The sequence below is a fragment of the Carcharodon carcharias genome, chromosome 10 (genome assembly GCF_017639515.1).
Source record: "Carcharodon carcharias isolate sCarCar2 chromosome 10, sCarCar2.pri, whole genome shotgun sequence".
NCBI lineage: Eukaryota > Metazoa > Chordata > Chondrichthyes > Lamniformes > Lamnidae > Carcharodon > Carcharodon carcharias.
Window position 1 is genome coordinate 74218388 of NC_054476.1, and position 24925 is coordinate 74243312.

General features: G+C 38.8%; 1 protein-coding gene across 4 annotated transcripts in view; it reads left to right on the forward strand.

Annotated features, from left to right (window-relative positions):
* Positions 1-24925, forward strand: part of LOC121283200 (activating molecule in BECN1-regulated autophagy protein 1-like) — a 508780-nt gene that overhangs the window by 272295 nt on the left and 211560 nt on the right. The window lies entirely within an intron of this gene.

The window sequence follows — 24925 nt, forward strand, 5'->3', positions numbered from 1 at the left end:
AATTTTTAAAATGTGTCAAACTCAAGTCTAATTATACAATGGGAAAGGTTATTGAGTATTTAATAAAATAATTATGGAGTGTACTGTACTTTGGATATAAATGAAATGAATAGAAGTGTTCTATCACAATTTTGAGCTGTGTCCTGTTTCGATACATGTTTCTTTAGTGTCACCCGTGATTCCAGTTTCTTGGATGATTTTTTAGAAGTTCCTGGTTCCTGATTAGTTGTGAACATTGTTCTTCCACATCACCAACTTTGAAAGAAGTGATGCATTCAACATTGCATCTTGTATAATTGTCAGTCAGTTATCCAGAGGATTGAGCCTAAAGAACGAACTTTAAAATTGGATTTCTTCAACTCTGCAGTAATGATAAATCAATCTGAAATAAAAGTGCAACCTTAGACTTAGACAGCTCACTGAGCTCTTAATTGATGTTTAAGTCAATTATGAATGATGTGTTCGAAAGAATACAAGACAATTAGACCAACTCCTGATGTGGTATTCAAACGATCCCATGTATCAAAGGGGAAAAGTGTATGAAGCAGTGTAACTGGCAAAGATCGAAGCATTTGAATTGATAATAGGAACAGTAGAGTGTTCCCGTCTGAACACCTTCTGTTACAAATTGGTCAATTTATATTTTTTAGGAGAACAAAGCTTTTAAGTTTAACACAACTTGATCTTCTGTGGCATTGCTCACAGACAAAAAATGTTCATTTTTGCTTGTCTCGAATGCTCTCTCCTCCTTCCATCTCTTTTTTTCTTCCCTTTTCTATGCTTGATACATTGTTGTCCCTCTGTATACAACTCCTTGCTCAATCTTTCTTAAAATCTGTGCTTTGCTATATATTTTTCTGTTTGCCATGCATATTTTTAATTTCTTTGCTCCTCATTCTCTAACTTGGATATTCTGGGTTATTTCCCTGAAAGAAAATTGATTGATGTACATATGAACGTACAAATTAGGAGCAGGAGTAGGTAGGCCATTTGGCTCTTCGAGTCTACTCTGCCATTTGATAAGATCATGGCTGACCTGATTGTGGCCTCAACTTCCTTTCCTGCCTACTCCCTATACCCTTTGATTTCCTTGTCAATCAAGAATCTGTCTAACAGCCTTAAAAATATTCACCGATTCTGCCTCCACTACTCTAAGGGGAAGAGAATTCCACAGACCTCAGAGAAAAAATTTCTCCTCATTCCTGTCTTAAATGGGAGATGCCTTATTTTTAAACTGTGCCCCCTAGTTCTAGCCTCTCCCATAAGTGGGAACATCCTCTCAGTATCCACCCTGTCAAGTACCCTGGAATCTTTTATCTCAGATTTATTTTTTCATGTGATGTGGGTGTTGCTGGTTAGGCCAGCATTTATTATCTATCCCTAATTGCCCTTGAGAAGTGGATGCTGTGCTGCTGCCTTGAACTGCTCCAGCCCATGTGATGTGGGTATCCTTACACTGCTGTAGTGAAGGGAGTTCCAGAATTTTGACCCAGCAACAATGAAAGAATGGCAATTTAGTTCCAAGTCAGGTTGGTGTGTGGCTTGGAAGGGATCTTGCAAGGTGATGATGTTTCCATGCATCTGCTGCCCTGGTCCTTTGAGGTGGTAGAGGTCACGGGTTTGGAAGGTACTGTCGAAGGAGCCTTGGTGAGTTGGAGCAGTGCATCTTGTAGATCCTGCACACTGCTGCCACTGTGTGTTGGTGGTGGAGGGAGTGAATGTTTAAAGTGGTGCATGGGATGCCAATTGGGCAAGCTGCTTTCACCTGATGGTATCGAGCCTCTTGAATGTTTTTAGAGCTGCACTCATTCAGGCAAGTGGAGAGTGTTCAATCGCACTCCTGACTTTTGCCTTGTAGATGATGTAAAGGCTTTGGGGAGTCAGGAAAGTGGGTTACTCGCTGCAGAATTCCCAGCCTCTGACTTCTAGTAGCCATAGTATTTATAAAGCCAGTCCAGTTCAGTTCCTGGTCGATGATAACCTGCAGTATGTTGATAGTGGGGGACTCAGTAATGGTAATGCTACTGAATGTCAAGGGGAGATGGTTGGATTCTCTCTTGTTGGAGATGTCATTGCTCAGCACTTGTGTGGCACGTATGTTACTTCCCACTGATCAGCCCAAGTCTGAACATTGTCCAGGTCTTGCTTCAGTATCTGAGGGGTTGCGAATTGTGCTGAACATTGTGCAATCATCAGCGAGTGTACTGATTATGAGCTTAGAATGGGGGGAAGGTAATTGATAAAGCAGCTGAAAGTGGTCAGGCCTAGGACACTGCCCTGAGGAACTCCTGCAGTGATGTCCCAGGACTGAGATGATTGACCAGCAACAACTACAACCATCTTCCTTTATGCTAGGTATGAGTCCAACCAGTGGAGAGTTTCCCCCTGATTCGCTTGACCCCAGTTTTGCTATGGTTCATCGATGCCACCCTCGGTCAAATGCTGCTTTGATGTCAAGGGCAGTCACTGTCACCTCACCTCTTTAGTTAAGGTCTTTTGCCCATGTTTGGACCAGGGCTGTAATGATGTCAGGAGCTGAGTGGCTCTGGCACTCAATGTACCAGGACATTCAGCTTTCTTCTGTATCACAGAAGTCTGAAATCTCTCTCTCTTAAATAGTATGCTGCTTCTGTATTATAGAAATATAATGACAGAGAAAGAAGCAACATAGATTTACTGGGCAGTTGTTTTCATGCAATAATTTATCATTTACTGGATTTTAGAATGTTGTATGTTTAAATGGATTAGGGATATATTCTTCTTCCCTATTAAATCAGGCTCCAGCTCACAGTTCCTCACCTCCAATTTAAGCTCTGCACCTTTTCCTTTGCACTCATCTTGCTTATCTTACTTTTCAGTGAAACAAGTTTTTAACCTTTTTTTTGTTTCTTCACCAAACCAATCTCCCTTTTAAGCTTTCTACTCCAACCTCTGATAAGTTGCTTGGATGAGAGACATTGTTGACTCTCCTGATTTATGAACTTCTGTGGCTAAAAATCTTATCCTCCCCTTAGTAAATTTATTTATGGCTTCTATATTTCTCCTTTTGTTGATAACTCTCTTCAGCATGTTGGCTTTTTATTAAGTAAAATTGATGCATTCCAAATTAACCTTGGCTGACATTCATGATGGTTTTTATGGTCATCAGTATTAACTCCACTTATTATATATCAAATGATATTCATCCTTTGCAATCATGACTGGTGTCAGACAGCTCATCAGTCAGTTTGTCTATGTCCCAGTAACTCAGCTAATCTCTTGTCTTTTCCTGTTCTGCATTCCTAACTCTTGTACTACATCAGTCACTTAACCAATCTTGATCATGGTATTAGATCTGTCTCTTGCAGAGCACCCTGCAGTGAATCACAATCTGTGTTGTTTGACAAAATAAATTTGTGTTGGCGGTCTTGCCAAATTTCTTTAATTTTCCTGGGCCTAACTGCTGTTTTCACTTGTAATCCTTTTATTTGTGCCACATTCTACAGCATCTCAAGCCACCATTTTTTCTGCTTGTGTGGTCTTTAGAGTTGCTAAATATATTTTTATTAAACTTAAGCCATTAACTTCCTGTCCCTTTAGTCACTGATCTTTCTCTTTTCTTACCAAAGCTGTATCTCGTAACTTCTAGGAATTTTTTATCCTGATTATTCAATTGCTAGTCCTGCCATAAATACAAATTGCAAATAGTTGTGGCAGCTGTTTCAAGTTTCCCTCTGGGATTTGAGCATCTTAGCCTTTACCATTTGCTGGACCATAACAAATTGTGGTATAAATGACACTTGCCCTTTACCAATTATCCTCTCCATGCTGGAAAGAATGCCTTGTAAATAAATGGTAGATAATGTGTCTTTGCCTCCATACAAGCCAATCATACAAGCCTCTATTTTAGCCAATAGCCATGCTTTCCAGCAAGCTAGGAATGCAACTCACTTGAGTTCAATGGTAATTGCACCTAACTAGCTCTGAAGTAATTTTTTTTCTTGGCTTGATATATAACAGTAAAACAAAATGTACTTTTGTCAAAGTCTGCCTTATGCCCAGGCATGAGTGGATAAATCTGTCTGGCTGGAGTCGGAAAGAAAGAAAGACTTGCATTTATAATGCACTTTTCTTGATCACAGGGTTCCAAAAATGCTTTACAATCAATGAAGTACTTTTGAAGTGGAGTCGCTGTTGTATTGTAGAGAATGTGGAAGCCAATTTGTGCACATCAAGCTCCCACAAACAATACTGTGATAATGGCCAAATTATCTGTTTTTAGTGATGTTGATTGAAGAGTAAAAATTGGCCAAGACACCAGACATAACACCGCTGCCCTCCTCCAAAGTAGTGCTGTAGTTTTATGCCCACCTGACAAGATATCTTGGTTTAACATCTTCTCTGAAAAATGGTGAAACCCGCTGCCAGCTTATAATGCCCCAGCTCAGGTGGGCTATAAAAGAACCCCCTGGTCAAACGGGGTTGGGAGAGGGGCTATAAAAGAACCCCTGGTCAAACGGGGAAGCTCTGCATCACAGCCAAAACTTTTCTGCCCAACTCCTTTGCCATTGAGAGACTTGAGAGCACAAAGGTGGTATGGGTGTTTTTCAAAATTAAATCTCACTTGTAAATAGTTAAATTGGTGTGACTTTAATTGTATGTGCATCATTGTGTGTTGAGACTAGTTTAGTCAGAGGGCAAAACGTACTAGCACGCTTCAGGTTTGGCATGCATGCAGTGAAGGCTACAGAGGAGTTAGGACATTTCCTTTATTATGGAAGAAACAATTTTTTTTTTTGTCCACACTTAATTGTATGTTCCTGTTAAGTGTCCAGTGTGGTCCTTCCCACTTAACTCCTCCATGCCTGTGACCCCACTCTACACCCCATACCCCCATTATTGACTCATCCTTGCTGGTTCCAAGCCTCCATGCAAACTGTCGTTCCCCTCCCTTGTGCCATAGAATTAAACAAGGAAAACTGCACAAAACCAACTGGTCCACGCCACCTTCAAACAAATGTGAATTGGGTGCCATGAGGTTCTTGTGCCGCGCTGACTTTATCTTCACTGTAGGACATAATTTTTTTTTAAGTTTTATGCTAATGAGCATTCATGACATGCAAATGTTTTACAAGTATGAAACTGCCACAAGCCGATGTGAGGCTCAACACGTTTCAAACACAGTGCTGGCTTTATCTCGGCATCTCAACCTGCTGTCGAAAGAGATTTTGCATCCTGCCTAATTAAGTCATCCTGCAAGTTTCCCATTCTGTGGGCTCCATAAAATTCCCCCCAAAAGTTTCTGGAGTGAGATTTAAAGAAACAAGTTTCTGTTAGTTGAAGGGTCAGTCACGAGGGGACACAAGTTCAAGGTGAGGGGCAGGAGGTTTAGGGGGATGTGAGGAAAAACTTTTTTACCCAGAGGGTGGTGACAGTCTGGAATGCACTGCCAGGGAGGATGGTGTAGGCGAGTTGCCTCACATCCTTTTAAAAAGTACCTGGATGAGCACTTGGCACGTCATAACATTCAAGGCTATGGGCCAAGTGCTGGTAAATGGGATTAGGTAGGTAGGTTGGTCAGGTGTTTCTCACGTGTCGGTGCAGACTCGATGGCAAAAGGGCCTCTTCTGCACTGTGAGATTCTGTGACTCAGGTAAGAGTGCTACCAACTGAGTTTTGGCAGACACAGGTGAATAGCCTTAGCCAAACAAGGTAATTTCATTTGCATTAGGTTTAACAAAAGAAATATCTCATGGCATTTCACACAGAAGTAACAGAAAAGGAGCGAGTCAGGAAAGAAGAAATTAGATATAATCACTAAAAGTCAATCCCACAACATGTGTGCAAATTCTATAGTAGCCAGTATGGGTATATCTAGATTGGCAATATGAATATTTCACCTTTTCAGGACATCTACAACAAGAAGTATTCTGACTTCTTATGTCTAGGCTTCAGTTTGTTTTATTTTGCTGACTGTAATGTTAATCTTGCTCAAGTAGAACTATTTGCAATGACCCAAAAATAACACTTAATGATGGTAGAATTGCCCTCAGCTCTTTGCTTGCATGGGTCTTGTTAATGATATAGAATGGCAGAAAGCCTACAACAACTTACTACTGTTACTCCAAGACCAGGTGATCTTAAAAGTTCCGATAGTTACTGAAGAAGTCATTTATACAGCTTGTAGTGGGCTAATTGTGTAGTAAAATAAGTTGCTTGTTTCACTTGAGAATCAGATTGCTTCTTTAATCAAAAGATTAAAATGGTTTGTTTCCTTAATATAATTAGTATTGTTCCTTTGAACAACATGACTGATTTCACAGAATCACTGAATTGTTACAGCACAGAAAGAGGTATTCAGCCTGTCGCATCTGTGCTGGCTTTCCGTAGGAGCAATTTATCTCGTGCCACTTCCCCACCACCACCTTGTAACTCTTTTGAGTACAACCTGTTTCCATCTGTTTCAGATGAAGTTACATTGTTTCATAGTTTGCCATTGTGAGATTTGAACTCTTGATAATCTTTTAAATGAAAACCAAATCAACAAAATTGGCATAAATCAGGCACAGCCCCTAATTCAGGTCAGTTAGTAACTCTTTTGAGTACAAACCCGTTTCCATCTGTTTCAGATGAAGTTACATTTTTTCATAGTTTGCCATTGTGAGATTTGAACTCTTGATCTTGGGGTTGCAAGCCCAGTACCATAACCACTTGGCTATTTAGGCCAAGCCACCACCACCTTATAACTCTTTTGAGTACAAACCCATTTCCATCTGTTTCAGATGAAGTTACATTGTTTCATAGTTTTGCCATTGTGAGATTTGAACTCTTGATACTCTTTTTGAGTAAACCTGTTTCCATCTGTTTCAGATGAAGTTACATTGTTTCATAGTTTGCCATTGTGAGATTTGAACTCTTGATCTGGGGGTTACAAACCCAGTACCATAACCACTTGGCTATTTAGGCCATGCTAAAGGCAAATGTAACTCTTTCGAGTACAAACATGTTTCCATCTGTTCCTATTCAGATGAAGTTACATTGTTTCATAGTTTGCCATTGTGAGATTTGAACTGTTGAGCTTGGGGTTGCAAGCCCAGTACCATAACCACTTGGCTATTTAGGCCAAGCCACCACCACCTTGTAGCCCTAAACATCCTTCCTTTTCAGATAACAATCCGATTCCCTGTTGAATATCTTGATTGAACTTGTCTCCACCACACTCTTAGACAGTGCATTCCAAATCCTAACCATGTGTCAGGTGGTTATCGTTTTTTTTTGCCAATTACCTTAAATCTGTGCCCCTGCCTTGTTCTCAATTCCTCCATGAATGGAAACAGTTTTTCCCCATCTATTCTGTCCAAACCCCTCGTGACTGCCTCTATCAAATCCATTCTTAAGATTTGCCTGTTCATATATATGTGAAGTTTTATATCTTTCTTGTTATTTGCCATTTGAGCTGTGATATTTGTTCCCTACAGCTAATTAAATATAATGCATCAAATGTTTTTGTTTGGTAACCCGCAACTCAAGGCTTTAGCTCAAAAATTGGCTTTAGCTCCTAAGTGATTAAGCACAGAGTTTGAAAATGCATTTTTGAAAGCTGATGTTTGACTGGCAGAATATAGTTTTAAGAGGATAAAGCACAGAGAATTCAACAAATGCCGACTTCTTATCATTTGTTATGCTCTCATGGAGCTAACTTAACCCTAGCCAAGAAGAATAGTCAATTGTAGGGTTTAAGTTTCCTTTAAGTGGACAACAGGTACCAGAAATTCATCCAAGAACAGGATAGTGAACAGCGAAACTAAAGTGTAAAATGTTTTTTCACTATTGTTCTTAAAAATGTGTGAACATAAACCATCTCCCATCAGATGATATCTCCACTGGAGGTCTGATACCTCAGCAATTGCTGGCTTTTCTGTTACCTAACCAAGGTCAACACATTTTACCTTGGATACGTGAATGAGAATAAATGAAAGGGAAAGTTCAATGATGTGTACATGAGTGCATAAGCTTGGCAGTTTCTTCCTGAAATAAATGGACCACTTAAGGTACTGTAACTGGCAACTTTGAAATTGATAATACAAATGTCACTGTTCAGCTGATATAAACATCTGCCTTTTTAAAATGTGAATATTTGAAATGCTGGGGACTGTACATAAAGACATCAGCTGGCCAATATTCAATGTCCTGGCATCAACATCACAAAAAGAGATTATCTGGTCATTATCACATTCTGGTTGTGCAAGTTTTCTAAATGCATATTAGTGCTGCATTTCCTACATTAAAACAGTGACTACACTTAACAAAGTACTTCATTGACTGTAATGCACTTTGAGACGTCTGGTGGTCATTAAAAAAAAATCTATTTTCTTTCTTTAAAAGATGTGCCTTGCTGCCTCAAACACTCTCAGTTTGTTGATGTATTTTGGATCCTGACTGAAGAAACTTTCACAGTTGCATGCTGAGGAGCTCCAAGCAGTGAAAAGCTGCTTGGACAACAGCTTATGTGGTGGAAATTTGATCTGCATTGGATTCAGCTGAAAGAGAGATGAAAGAGGCCTTCACCATTTTGAGGACTGTGGCAAACTTAATGTTGATATCAACATCCAAGTGTTCTAATGGATATGAATCAATAATTGGGATAGATATTATTTACGTCTTTCAATCAAAATCTTTTCCTATTTTGAGGCAAAATGCTGCACTCACTGGCATCTGCCCTAATATTCCACTGATTACCCCATTGTTCCAACATTAGACCTCTTAGTGAATCCAAAAGCAAAGTCTCATCTGCAGAAGAGAATCTGTGCTCATCAATTTTTAGTAAAATATTTTGAGTCCTAATAGTATACCATACCAATTTATAAAAATACTATTAGAATGACATTGTAGAGAAGCTAACCTAAAGACAGCAGATTGATACTTTACCGTAATTTGAATCTGGAGCATGGTGCTAAATTGCAAAGACTTACTCTAGTGTGACACCTCCTTCTGGTGTATGGAAGATAAATTTCAGAAGTCATTAATGTATCATTTTATTGTTGGACATTAGCCAACCTTGAAATTAAAAGGAAGCTGACCAATTTCTGGCGATTCTTATATTAATATTAGGAGTTAAATAGGCATCTCCACAGACATCTGATCTTTTGCAATGCAGAAGCTGCGTTGTAGTCAAACTTTCTGCACATGTTGAATTTGCATTGATCTGGGCAAACCACAGGAATTGTCAGAGTTTATGTTTGCTTCTTTTTATTTCAATTTCCTAATATCCTATGCTTTATGTCAGTGAAACTATATCTACACAATTGCATCTGCTCCTTTGAGGCTAGAGACTAACTTACATAACCAATAGACACATGAATAATTATGGTTAAAAGGATCAAAATTAAAAACTAAAAATTAAAATTATAGTCCAAGTATCAGTTAAATCAAAGCAGCTTTAAAGGCTGTAAAATTCTTACATGGAAGAAAAATAGTCAGCTCTGCATATTTGTGCTGGGTTAGTTTTTTTCCTGAATATATAGGTACTGAGTGTCTTTGAATGAAAGCTTTCCCAGTGTTCCCAATTAAACACATGCTGTGTTTGGAGAGCTATTTTACTATTTATCAGTAATTGTTCCCTGCTTGAAAACTGATTTAAAAGAGCTTGTATTTTGGTAAATTACTGCAGACTTTGAATTTAAAGGAACAGCTCAATTAATTACCTTTTGAGTGCCAGTAACATGGAATATTAATATAGTTGTTTGAAACTTAGCATTTTCATATAAGCGTTTAGGAGACGAAGAAGGAAAGCTGATGCCTTTATCAAATTGCCTGAGAGAACCACCCTCTGCTGTTGAAAAAATCTACTGTTTCATCTGTACAAATTGATTGCATACTTCTCAGCAATTCCTGCATGCCTGTGTTTTTGTTTTGAAGTAAATTGTGGGGATAATTATTATTGAGAGAAAAACAATTAAATTGTTTGCATTAAAATAGAGCTGACAATGAGTTCCAGTTAGATACACAATTAAAGATCCTTGCAATGAAATTGAACAACAAATGTCTGTTGCAAAATTGGAAGAGCAATGAGTTTGTTAAAAATGTATTTAACATGATTTTTATTATCATGTTGTTGTCAGCTTTGAATTTGGCTGAAAATGGATGTAGTAATATCAGTGAAATCTTGTGCCAGTTTAATGCTACAATGAAAACAATATTTAGGATTGTGTAATTAAATGCCACATCTGTGATAAAGAGAACAATAACAGATTATTGGACCTTTTTGATTTAATTGGCTAAAAGATTAGCTGTAGAAGCTCTTAATACCTAAGTAAACTCACTAGTTCTCATTTTTTATCTGTATAGTGATCCACTTGAAAGTTCTAGAATGCTCTCTGATCCTTGGTCCACCATCAGTCAATTAAAAAAAAACATAGTCCAGATTTCATGGTCAGTGAGGAAGCAAAGGTGGTCACCAGTGGCCTTGAAGAAAGCTGCCCACAAAGATCTAACGATTGGTGCAGCATAGATTTCCTCTTTCTCAATGTCAGTTGGTGCTAGGTCAATTGGGTTTCCAGGTGTCCAGAAACATCAATGCCATGGAGCAAGGCAAGCAGCCCATCATATTAAAATATTCTCACTGACAGCAAACCAGGAAGTAAAATGCATTGAATTTTTGTGCTTAATTAAAATTTTACAGACAACAAAATAAATGATTCGGACATACACATGGAATTAAGATAGAAGGTGAAATATCATAAACATTTCAAGAAAACATTTTATTTTATTTTGTTTGTAAACTGTTAAGTTTCTCCAATATAAAATAAAATCACATTTATTAATTTAGTTTTTCCAGGAACAATCAAGCTGTTTAGTAATTATGAACTTGGCTGTCATTAAAAATCTGGTCGCACCTCATTGAACAAGTTGTAACTTTTTTTCAGAGTTCTTACAGTAGAATAATGGTGTAAAAGACCAAATTTTCATCGGCAAGTGGTTTCGATTCGATTGCAGTTGTGGGGGACTTCAGCACACACTGTAGGGCAAGCATAGAACCACTAACAATAGCCTCTGAATTTTCATGTTTAACTGTGCATGTGGGAACTCCAGAAGTTGCTGTCAGTTTCAAAGGAGTAATTAGAGTTAATTTCAATAGTTTTGGCATCATCATACCGCAAAATCTGGGCCAACATGGCTATTCTTATCGGGTAAGTACCATGTCAACCCATAGTGAACACTAGCTGCTCCATTTCTCCTTTATTATGAAGTATATAGATGAATCACTTGTTATATTTTGCTGTACTGAGAGCCCGTTTCAATTGCAGTTACCATCAGTTAACACCCCTAACCCCGTTATGGAGAATAATCATTTTGCTTTGATTGGATTACACAATTACTTTGTACTCGCATGTTAAATTTGTTCTAAGTACGATTGTCTACTTCACTGATACTGGTATCTGAAATATTGTATCAGTATTAAAATAAGAAAAGGATATCAATCCCTGTGTTCTCAGTGCAGATACTTGACACTAAATTCAGGGTTAGCAATAGCTAAATAAATCTCAGCCTCTGGAACCACAGCGTGCTGTTTTGGATAATAAATACTGAGTAATCCTCAATTGTGAACGAATTCTCAGTTCAGGAAGTAAATGGAGCCAAACTGCTCCTTGTTTTCCAATGCACTGGCATTTTTGCAACCTTCCATTTTTTTATAACCTTAATTTTATAATACATTAAACATTGGAGAGCAACAAAGGTCACACATTTTCTGTAGCTCTGTCAGTTCCTTAAATTTACAACAAGCTGCTCACTGCAACTTTCCATCTATGAACCTGGTGTTTGTCTATGTTGCTCAAGGAATTTTTTGTTGTTTCCTATTTCTGAATGTGCATTAGAGATCATGCTCTTTTTACAGATTGTTTAGTAACCTAATCACAATACTCAAAAAGGCAGAGAATCGAGCCTGGTAGGGTTCAGCAAACAGTAACGGATTTCCTGTTTCATTCTGAGAGCATTACAGGGAATTTTGCTGATTCCGTTACAAAATAGTGAACCCTGCCCCCCTATTTTAGTAGGTTGAGCGTACACAGCATTTTTAAAAAAATTTCATTGGTGGTATGTGGATGATGTTGCCATTGCTTGTGGGATCACTTTGCTCTATCTCATGCTGCTTCCCTTGTTTTAGGGTGCCTGAAGTCATATATTGTAGCTTCACAGGCTGGCACCTCATTTTCAGGCATACCTTGTGCTGCTCCTGGCACACTCTTCATCCCTCATTGAACCAGGCTTGGTGCTCTGGCTTGCTGTGGTCACAGTAGAGTCAAGGATATGCCAGGGCCATGGGTTACAGATTGTGGTGGAATACAATTGTACTGCTGCTTATGGGCCTCAGAGCCTCATGGATACAGAGTTTTGAGCTGCTAGATCTTTCCCAAATCTATTCTATTTAGCACAATGGTAGTGCTGCATAACAAATGGTAGGTGTGTCATTGTGAAGGTGGGATTTCTTCTCCACCAGGAATATGCAGTGGTCACTCCTACCAATGCTGTCATGGGCAGATGCAAATATACTGGTAAGGATCATTGAGAAGAAATGTGAATCAGAATTCTGTGTTCCCTATATTTAGATATAAGCAGATATAATCTGAGCACAACTTGAACAGATGTCAACATGGTCCCAGCATCCAGCTTGTGTTGAGACCCTGCAGTGTTAATAGCACTCTTCCATCCAATAACTTGACTCAAAATATGGCCATTCAGCTGCTCAGACAGATGGGACCTTGATCAAATGTCCTACAACCAATGTTGCAGCACTTCCTCAGCACTGTAGTAAATTATCCACCTGGATTATATATCAAATCCTGGACAGGGGCTTGAACCCATAACCTCTAATGCAGCATTGTAAGTGCTATGACTGGAAGAAAAGCCACAAGGTATTTATAATTTAAAAGTATGGGGGGTTTTGACAGATAAATCGGGAAAGGCAATGATATCTTGCTGGCTGGTGATGAATAGTCATCAATTTAAAATTTTCACTAAGGAGTCAGGAGAGCAATTAGACAAAATTTCTTGTGCAGAGCACTTTTTCAGTGTGGAATGCTTTGCCACAAGAGTATTTTAAGCAGAGGCCAATGCAGTTTCAAACAGAAGAGTCTTAAGCAGTCCTTCAGGATCAAGGATCACTTGCTTTCACTCCAATTTGATGGCTCTGAGATTGCTGGTAAAACCTGCAGACCCTGCCACCTGAGAGACTGGTGGTGCTTGGAGGGTCAGGTGGATGAGTTGTTGGGAGGTTTGTGCACTCTCTCTGAAATCTCGACTTTGCTGTCCGTTTTCTTGGCAAAATGCCCTGGTGTGTTCAGTGCTTTCATGAGTGAAGCTTCTCCATTTTGGGTGGTCACAAGCCAGGGACTTGCATGAATTGGCAGGATATTTGACCTCCTCAGGAATGCATTGAGGACATCCCTGAAGTGTTTTTGTTGTCTGCCTGGGAGTCTCCTGCCCCGACCGAGTTTGGAGTAGAGCAATTGCTTGTGTATGCACTTACTCAGAAACTGAGCTCCGGACTTCTTCTCCATGTGCAAAAATTAGTCTTTCATTAGACACCTTGAAAACGAAGGCCCCCTTTCAACCAGCTCCCACAGTACAACACCTCCCACTGTCAATTAAGATCAACAGCGAGATCCTGGGAAGCATGGCCATTTTCTATACTTTGGAAGCAAGCCTCCTCTTGACAACAAAATTCATCTTCACCTCCAATGTTTCTGGTCAGCATCGGGTAGCAGTGATTCCTGTTCTTTGGACACTTGGGACAACCAACAGCAGGCACCTCAAAGCATTGAAGAAGCATCACCAGTGGTGCTTTCGCCAGATCCTCAAAATCCAATGGCAAGAAAGCCTGTCTAACAGCAATGTCCTCTCCCAAGCCAACATGCCCAACATCGAGGCACTAATCACTCAAAACCAGCTCCGTTGGGCAAGACATGTTGTTCGTATGCTTGACTCCTGAAGCAGAAGAATAGGTAATCATTGGAAGCAGAGGAATTGAGTGGGAATAGATTTTGGATTACTCAGGCGAAGAGCTGCCATAAACATGGTAGACCGAATGATTGTCTTCTGTGGTTCTAAATTTCTGTGTGCCTATCATAGCGCAAAATTTTCAAGGTTGGTTCTTTGCGCAAAAATAAAAACACTATATAGATTAATTTATTTCACTTTACTGTTGAACTTGCTGCCTACGAGAGTAGTGGAAGCAGAAACAAATGATTTTGAAAGGATAGTAAATGGGCACTTAAGGGATATGAACTTGCAGGGCTATGGGTATAGAACAGGGGGATGGGACTGATTGAGTTGCTCTACAGAGAGCTGCATGGATTTGAAGGGCTGAATGGTTATTCCTGGTGCCATAATGACTCCATGACCAATTTCAACCTTACAACCTCCCTTTCTTTTACCTCATAGTTGATCATGAATGCAGCAGCATATTCTACATTTGTACTGTGGTCAAGCAGAATTTCATTTAATACCTGGGCAAAGCAAAATTAAATAACTAAGTGTTCTCACTGTTTAGGCAACTGATGTGCAGAAAAACCATTGAGCATGTACTTAAAAGTGCTGTTGGCTAGATAAATTTCATTTTCAGTCACTGTCAATGAGCTGACAACTGTGAGCTCTAGCCCAAGGGAGAACATGATGGTCAAGTACTCTGTCCTTGGCTAGCCTGCCAGAGATGTGCAACAGATTACAGAAATAGCTGTGAGGTCAACAAAAGCCCTGTGTTGATTTTATATGCCATGTCCTGAAATGTGTACAGGAGCATTTTCAAGTCCAGAACTGTTGGGGTTAAGGAGCACCTCCAATGGTTCCATGCACACTGAGCCACATTGCCAAGAAGTTTGCGATTTCAATCCCCATTCTGAGTTAACCGATGTTGGAGGGGGCACTATAATTGCCTTCAGTGCTCCTCGACAACCATATGAAATCGGCTGTGCCCATTTGTTCCTGATGGCTGTCAACAAGCCTTGCTATAAAGAGAAGGACAAGGGCAGCAAACACGTGGGAATGCCACCATCTGGAAGTTCCCATTCAAGTCACTTACCATCCTGACTTGGAAATATATTGCCGTTCCTTCATGTTGCTGGGTCAAATTCCTGGGGTTCTCTTCCTAACTACACTGTGGGTGTAACTACACCACATGGACTGCTGTGGTTCAAGAAAGCAGCTCACCACCACCGCCTCAAGGGCAATTAAGGATGACCACTAAAATGCTGGCCTAGCCAGTGACACCCACATCCCATGAATGAATTAAAAAAAAGAGTAAAACTGGCATTTTTATCTGCCTGTTGCCTGAATCAGCAAATGCATTTAACAGTATGCAAGCAATATGCTGTACAAAAGTCTCTTTATCTATGGGAATTGATCAGAATGATTGGATTTTGGGCATTTTAATTTTCAACTTGTGAAAATAACTGGTTCTGTTTCACTTGGGGGAATTAAACCTCCGCAGCAGTTTGCATGCTTAAGTTGTGGAGGCATTTAAGTTATCTTTGCTTTCCCAAAAAAATGAGCAAGAGGGCTTTTTAAAGTAAAACTTCTCTTCTACTGTTAACCTGTTCCTGTGGCTTGCTTTCATTCTTCGATTTTGTATTTTATTCATTGTGCTTCCTGGTAATCCCTGTGTCTCAGAACCTAGCATCTAACTTTGCAGGAAACAGTTTAGTAAAGTACTGCCAGAACTTGAGGCTCCTAAATCTCAGCACCTCACATATTGTAAGGCTCTGATTTAGATATTTTGCATAAACCTATTGTTTATCTAGTATGTCTTCATAAATAATTTTCATGGCATAAAACATTTTGTCCATGTGCTATCAGCAGCTTTGAACAATAATAATGGATATTGGAAAGCAAAATGACATGGAAATCATTATTTAGAAGTGTAATGCACACAGCTACAGTTAATGCAGCAATAAGTTAAGAGTCGGCGTGCCATTCCATAGCCAAAAGCATTTAAGATACAGGCCACCACTCCATTTTTTCAGTGAAAGTTCTTATGAAATAAGATGCAGTGTAACTCATGTCAGATCATAATTGTATTATATAAAAAAATTCCTACTATGCAGACATATAAAAGAAGAATTGCTGGTTCATATTATTGGAGCATTCTGCTATTCAGCGCATGAGCCTTCTTCAGTCATTCACTTGGATCATGGATGATCTGTGCCTTAAATACATTCGTGCGCCTCTTTCTCTATATTCCTTGATGCATTTACCCAACAAAAATCTGCTTTTCATTCATGATCCAGAGCCTTTTTGGAGGGCAAATTCTAGATTTCCATTCCTCTGTGTGTAAAAAATGTTTCTTGATTTTACAGCTATAACTTAATCATTTGGGAGTATTATACCTTTTTGTCCTGGATATCCCAACTAAAAAAATAAGCATTTTTGCATCTAACCTATCAAATCAGCCCATAATGACCAAAATAAAATGACTCAATATCAATAATTTTTTAATCTAGCATGCAATAGACCGTGCAAGTTAATGGACTGTGGCAATTATTTCAGCTCACTCAGGATTCACGAGCATCAGTGATCCCTTATCTCCTTTTTTAAAAAAAGCCTCAGCTATTATTTTCCTTCTCGTCAGAGTGCTGATTTAAATTAATTATGATTTTCCGTGTTGGCCTTTCCCAGAGCACTTATAGGAGTAAGTTATTATTATAAACCACTGAAATGATTTATCTCTATCTGCATACCGAATTGTTGGTTTGACTTCTTTAATGATTGTCTTTGCAGTGATTGTTTTCCCCCATTCAGTGGTTTATTGAAAATGCTGCTTTTGGGCAAGTTTTGTTAAAGCTATTCAGTGTCCTGACCAGTTTATATTTTTCAACCAACATCACTAAAACTGATTATCTGAACATTATCAAATTGCTGTTTGTGGGGCCTGTGTGTGTGCAAATAGGCTGTTGGGTTTCCTACACCACAACAGTAACTACACTTCAAAAACACTTCATTGGCTATAATGCACTTTGTGATATTCTGAGGCTGTGAAAACTGTTAGATAAATGTAAATTTTTTATTCATCAGCAAGTTCAGTGGCTGAGCCTATCTGTAAAGGTTGGCAAAGTGTTTCTGTGCTCTCTGAACTTGTGTTCCATGATAGGTGAAGATAGATGGAAAAGGTTATGGTAACCAGAAATGGTCATGAATTATGATTGGGGGCAGGGGGAAGGCACCAGCTTCTGAGATTATTAACACAGTTCTGCCATCTAACTGCTATTTATTTTGAAGAATTACTGTATTGTTGCAGCAATCATTATGCATTATTTTAATTTTAGTTGTGAGAGAAACTGGTCCCTTTTAATAATTCCTCTTAAAAAAACTGCTGTGCTATTAATTGTATTGTATTCACCTGAAACATTCAGTGCTGAAGTTGATGTTGTTCTTAGTGCTGCAAAATTTAATGGCTGATTGGAAAGAAAAAAACACTAATGATTGCCTTTACTGAATATGCCAGGTTTTTGAGATGTCTCTGCTGATTCTGAGTAACTATTACAGTCAAATGGCTATTATTACTCTGACTAATGCCTCCTAATGACATCTTGCACCTTCAAAACACATTAAGCTCATTAATGATTCACTCAATTAAACTTCAGGAACATAACACACCCTAAAAGCATGTTATGTGAGATCTTAGTTTTATCCTACAGTGAACTGCACGTGGAATATGTACCTTGACTTGCATCTCCAGCCTATCTGCTCTGAATGCAAACTCATGACCAGTTGCTAATGGAAATGCTCTAGTTTATTTTCCCCACATCCCTTAGTACTCTTTGCATTTTACCAATGCTAATCAAATCACCCTGTTTCAGATACACCCTAAATTGATTGAAATTCCATGCAAACAGTCATTTTTGAAAGTTGCGGCATGAGTAGAATGTAACCATAGACATAATACCAGGCAAGAAACAAGATTTTTAGGAACAGGAAACATCAGTAATTCCACAAGTCTACTTGTGTTTTTTTTTTATTGACCCCCTTTCACCAATGAACTCCTGGTTTTATTCATCTTTTCTCTCTCCAGGAACAAGCTAGCTGCCTGTTAAACCCATTTAATGGTTCAATTCAGCAGTTTTCTCTGGTAACATGTTTTTTTGTGTAAATTTCCACTGGATTTCTCTCCTTACTTTCGGGTTTCCAACTTGTAACTTAGGTCCCTTGACATTTAAACTTTAAACCTTACTAATTTTTCAGAATCAACTTTATGCATTCCATCATATTCTTCCATTAGGCCATCTTGAAGTCCTAAAGCAAACAGGCCCAATTTCTTTTATGCTGTTTTCATAAGTTTCTGGTATCTGTTATTAAGAGAGTCTTACCAATGCTCTTAGCAAATCATAATATGATGAGACAAAGGCAACATGGTTTTATGAAAGGGAAATAGTATTTGACAAATTTATTAGAGTTTTTTGAGCAGCTATTAGAATAGGTAAGGGGAACCATAGATGTATACCTAGATTTCCGAAAGGTATTCAATAAGTGCCACATTAAAGGTTAATAAGCAAGTTAAGGAGTTGGGGTTATATATTTGCATGGATAGAGGATTGGTTAATCAACAGGAAGCAAAAAGTAGGCATAAATGGGGTATTCTCAAGTTAGCAGACTGTGACTATTGGAGTGCCGCAAGGATTAGTATGGGGCCTCGGCTATTTACAATTTATATTAATAACTTAGATGAAGAGACATGAGTAATGTATCTAAGTTTGCTGGTGGGACAAAGCTGTGTGGAAGTATAAGTTGTGAAGAGGAGAAAGAGACTGCAAAGAGATGTAGACATGTTAAGTGAGTTGGCAACAATATAGCAGATGGAGTATAATGTGGAGATCTTTGGTCGTAAGAATAGAAAAGCAGAATTTTTTTTTTAAAAATGTAAACTTGATGGTGTTCAGAGAGTCTTGGGTGTACTTGTACAGGTAACACAAAACAGCTGATATGCAAGGACAGCAAGCAATTAAGAGGTTTGGAGTACAAGAATAAATATGTCTTGCTCCAATTGTATGGGGATTTGGTGAGACCACACCTGGAGTACTATGCGCAGTTTTGTTCTCCATATTTCTGGAAGGTTATACTTGCATTGAAGGCAGTACAGTGAAAGTTCACTAGATTTGTCCCTGAGATGAGAGGGTTGTCCTATGATGACAGGCTGAGTAAATTGGGCCTATATTCTCTGGGGTGTAGAAGAATGAGAGATGATCTTCTATAAATAAACCACAGGGAAACATATTTTATCTTGCAGCAGAGGTTGGAGATGAACTGACATTGATTATCTCGTGGTGTGTACTTAACCTGTTAGTTATTCAAACAATTGCTCAAGAGCAGTTGCATTGAGAGGAGAGGAACTATTCTATTTGTGTGAAGAAATTGTTGGTCTTACAAATATGTTAAATTTGAGACTTTGTGTGAGATATTAACTTTTGTTGTGTTCTTTAGTGACTGTGGTAGTTTGCCCTCAGTTCTTGGACAGATATTAGCGCAAAAAGGTCCTTTTTCCTCCCAGCTATTTTTGCCATTTAGTTCTGACTTGCTGAGAACTTAGTGTACCCATTTGTACTTCATGTCTGTCAGCTGATTTTTAGAGCATGAAATACAATGTTAATCATAATTGCCTAAGTATAGTTTACTTATAAAAGAGAACAATAATTGGGATCCAAGCCTTCCAGCCACTTTTGTCCTTTTTGTTCTTGTTCTCGCCTAAATGTATTTTTGTCTCGATCGAGAATCCATCAATTTCTCATCAGATTCCTTTTTGCTTTCTATTTCTTCTTTTGTTTATCTGTCCCTTTTTACTTGATAGGTTTTTTTCCCTGTTCCTATCTGTAACATCCTCAGCAGTAAATGGTGGCATGAAAGAGTGTATGCTTCACCTATTTATGAACTGTAACATTTATTTTGTTGCCATGTTAACAGAGAACATCTATGAGTCATGAACCACCTCTGTCCCTCGAACCCCTGCCACCCACCCACCATCCCCCACATGTTTTTCAAACAGGTTCAGGATTAACATTATGGCCACCCAGGTTGAGGATGCCATACTGTTTCAGGCTATTAATTTGTCCATTAAACACTATATGGTCATCCATGGGGAAAACACTTACGTTCATTAAGTAACATTCAGAAAATGATCTCCATGCTGGTAATGCAAAATAAATCTAATGTAAATGATTTTCAGTTTTCTCTCTAACCTACTTGTGTCAATATTTAACACTAATTTCGTTACAATGACAATGGTAGCAGTGATTGTGTGCAAGATGGGCAATTTGTTTTCGGCATATGGTGATACAGTAGTAACGTTGCACAATTTGAAGTTGCCTCAGCAAATGTGAAAGTAGCAAACATAAGGAATCAGAGTGAGAGCGAGCAGGTGAGCATGGAACCCACAAAAGCATGAGCTACTATCTAAACTAGTATCAGGAATTGACCGTGTGTTTGTTGCTTTTGTTTTGCTAATATTTTACTCTACATTGTAACAATGTTGATAGGACCAGAAACACCATCAATCTTAAAGAAAAGAAAAATGCAAGATTAATTATCTAATTTCCTTTTTAAGGAAAGGACAGAAAATGTGAAATCAATAAGCTGAAGGGCAGCTGGTATCAGCAGGAATACTGTCAATAGCTGGTTGGGACCAAGGAAACAATAAAACGCAAGTGGAGTTCTAATTGAGTTGGAGCTCGGGAAAACAAGGAAGTGAGCACTGTGGAAATTGAGCCTGGAAGTAGTGTAGAAAGTTACATGTGTCCTTTTGTTAGTGTTGAGTGAGTCACGGGCAAAGCAGAGAAGGCACTTCAGGCAATTTCTTCAAAATGCTGAGCAATGACTATTCACCATGAATGATTAACTTGGAGCAGTTTGTTGTAGAGGATTTTCTACAGTAACTTACAGAAAAGGTGTTACTAATGCAGTGGATGTATGCAGTTCATAGTTTGTGGATTTCCAGATCAATTTGTAAAGCATAGATAACATCTCAAGATTTAGTGGCAATTCAATGTGCTGGTTTTCCTCTGAGCACCCTTGATGTTCATAAAATATTTCACTAGTGCAGATTGATTTTGTAAAACAAGTGTTGGAATTCAAGTTTTTGTTAAAGTAAATTTTTAGTGGCTCTGTCAAGCTTCAAAGATGATGAAAGATTCTTTTTCAAAAAAGTAATACTTAAAATTCAAAAATGCAAGGCCCTTTTTAGCCACAACTTTATGTACCAGTTAAGATTGATCATTCGATTGGTGTTCCTGTAACTAGTCCTGATTATTCTGAAACCGTTCCATCTCATTATAGTCCAATACTGTGTTTTTTTTTTGGTCAGAAGAGCTGTTCCTTAAAACTACTAAAAACTAAAACCCTGTCATTGTGGAATAGTACAAGGATTGGAGTAATGTAATATGCAACAAGACTGTTCTTCAACACAAAACAACCTTAAGGCGGGCGGGCAGGCTAGGAGCCCCAGCAGCCTGTAGATTATTAATGAAACCTCATCCACTGGCGGGATGAAGTTTCATTACTGTTTTGTAAAAATTTAATACATTTTATGAGTTTGTTATCAACATGTCCCGTCTCGTTTGACATTGTCACATGAGGGGGACATTCATAATTTTAAAATGTCTCTATTTTTTGACTTTACTTACCTTTCACTAAACTCCCTGAGCCAGGACTTTGCCTCAGGGAGCAATGTGCACTTTTGCACGCATGCGCAAAAGAGCACACTTTGACAGTTGGGGATTCTTACCCCCCCCCCACTGGAACAGGAAGCACATAGCACTTCCTGTCGGGCAGGCCGCTGGGCAGGCCTTAATTGACCTGCCCACTTAAAATGGCAGCGGGCCCCTTTTCGGTGGCGGGGTTCAGCTGCCCACCCACCACCGAGCCGGTGGAGCCTGCCCACCAGCCAAGGGCTAAATTCTGCCCTAACTTTTATTTTCTCTTTATGTTTGTGAGGTCTTTCTTGTGCAAATTTGCTGCTGTGATTGCCTATTTTAAAAGCCGTTCATTGGCTGTGTAGCATTTGGGACATCTATTTGTTAGTTTTTCCTTTTGATAAATCTAAAAGCTAATAATTTGGCATCGACACATATTGGTAACAGTGATTAAACTTTATTCAGCACGAACAAGATTTGATGCATTACAGTATCTGAACCATAATTTATAATATAGGAATAATTAAAATTTATACTGCCCCATTTATGCCTTGGGCAAACATCATGGCTACAAGTGCCTGCACACCCTGGCCCGAACCCCCGGGTTGTCCTTCAAGTGCCTCTTGAAGTCTTCTGCACTTACTTTAAGAAGGATACCCCCATGCTTTGTTGTACCCTTTTCTGTAATACAAAATCTCTAAATTCTGTTAGACCTTACAGCTATCAAAATATTGTTGTAGGGATAACATGTATAGAAGGCTCTGGCTTTACTCAGGTTTTAGTTTACTACCCCTGACATAACTTGAGCTGTAGGAAAATAAGTGATGAGTCCAGCTGGCTTTACATTGGCTTTTTTGGTCTATTGATTCTGGCTAAAGGCCCCACCAATCCTGTCTTGAAGCAGGGCAGTAGCCCTCCCTTATTCCTTATAATTCTGGTTAAGATGCCTTGTTTACATTACCATGGGAATTAAATTGCCTTTGCTTGTTCTTTTCCTTCTGCTGTTCTGATGGAGTTTAATTTAATTTAATTAACCATATTATACATTACCCTTTTATTGGGTGTCCCACTTCTTCTATCCCTTCCCTTAGTGTTATCCACGGTTGCAAGATTTCTTCGGTTAACACAAAAGTAAAACAAAATGGTGGTAACCAGTCAATGGAGGTGTTTGCTGGACAACTTTGTGTTGTCTCAAGAGTAATGGATGGAAAAAGTAACCAATGACCTGCCTGCATGAAGCAGTGGATTTCTTTTGGTGAACAATAAAGTCTGAGATTTGCTGGTCATCTTCTATGACTAATTTTTAAAAATGTATATAATTGATTTAGGATTTGATGGTGTTTCCCATCGCCACCAGCTGCCCTCCAACCTTGCCTCACCCCCAAAGAGATGGTGATTTAAAAACTACAGAGAGGACTTGAATGAAATTTGCTGGAGTGATTAAACTCTGCAGTTGACCTCCAATTATTTTGAGAAGGATTCTGTAGTTCTTTATAATGTGTTATTGGATAGTTAAAAAAAATCAAATTGAAATTTTATTATCAGTGCTAATAATTTGTTCAAATCCGTCCAAGGTCCATACATAAGTTTGTATTCATACTTCAGTTACATCCTATAACCACAGCTCTTGTGCCACAGTGGGATTTAAATTCAGTCATCTCATTTACCGCTAATCAGTCTGACTTCAACAAGTAGAGTAACTTTTCAACATGATTTTAAAACTCAGTGCATAAATAAAGAATGGGCAGCTGTCCCTGGAAGTGGTCAGAAATTGTAATCTATTTTGTAATTCCTGATTCATGAACTACTGCCAGCAACATCATTAGTGTAAATTTACTGTGAAATTGAGAAGCTTGAAATCATGATGAGTAGCCTTTCTCTTTGACAGCTGTAAATTAACATTAACCTTTTGGCCTGTCCATAACCGATATTTCTTCAAGACTGAAAATCAAATCTTGATACTGCAGCATACTGGTCTAATGATACTGGTCCCCTTCATGTTGATCTCTCCAGATTGATTCTTTGATCTTAAGTTTAGTTGTTGTGTTAGAATGGCCATTTCTTTGACCCAAAGGGAGTTAGATGACTTCACTTTCACTGCATGTGGTGATAAAACCAGAAAATGCAGAAAATACGCTGGAGATCTGTGAGCATCTGAAAAGAGAAGAGACAGGTCAGTGTTTCCTTAGGTCAAAGGACCTCAACCCAAATGTCAACCCCTCTTTTCAGATACTAATTCTATTTCCAACATTTCTCTTTTGCATTTTGACTTGCCAGCATTTGTAGGTTTTTCTTCCTATTTCTAATATGTGTAAGATTTGATCAGGGTAGCAGATTACTCAACAGAGTTGAGGAGTCACAAGCAGATAATTTAATGGTTTAAAGTGATTTATCGAGAAGTGACAGTTCAGGTACAGCACATAATCAAAATAGACATACTACTCGTGAAAGTTGAGAAAATTAATCGGTCTGGGATAGAATAGACCAAATGGCCTTGCCTCTGCTGCCTACTGTATACTGCCTTCCTCGCCTTTTATCTGATCAGGATGTTAAGCCGAGTTTAACAATCCTAAAGAGCTTCCTCCCTTTGTCTGTGTTTTTCCTTTCCCGGGTGCCTGTTCATGTATTTTAGTTTGGGGCTCATTAGATGCTTATACGTAAAAAACTTAGATTTTTTTACCACCTTTCACATCGTGTAAATCACTTGAAAATAATTCAGTGAGTTTTCATTTTTAGGAATGCAGCCAGTGTTATGCAGGCAAGTGAGACATATTTTGTTGAATGAAACACGTGGGAGAGATTGTCATATCATGTCTAAACAGAGATCCTTTCCGATAGATGTTAAGTGTAATGGCAGTAATAGCAGGTATTGACAGACAATTGTGCCACTAATTTGCTTAACTCATGCTAGGATCTTTTTGTGTGACTATAACTCTGATCTTGAACCCACGATGGTGCCTTAGTTTAATTTTCAAGTATTGTACTGATCATGGTCATCTGATTTGATTGTATGAGGCTTTTTGAACTGGAATCATTTGAAAAAGCCTGTCAGCACAAGACTCATAGGGCTGGATTTTCCCATCCTGACGCAGGGTAGGATGGATGCAAATGCTGACGTGAGTGTTTCGAAACTAGAAATCTGACCTTATTTCCTCAGGCGCCGTTTTGACTGCCGTGGGAAGCTTGGCGGTTCCCAACCTGACATGCACACAAATTGACGCCGGGACTGCCCTTTGCTGCCTACCTCAAATTCAAAATTTATTATGAAGTGAAGT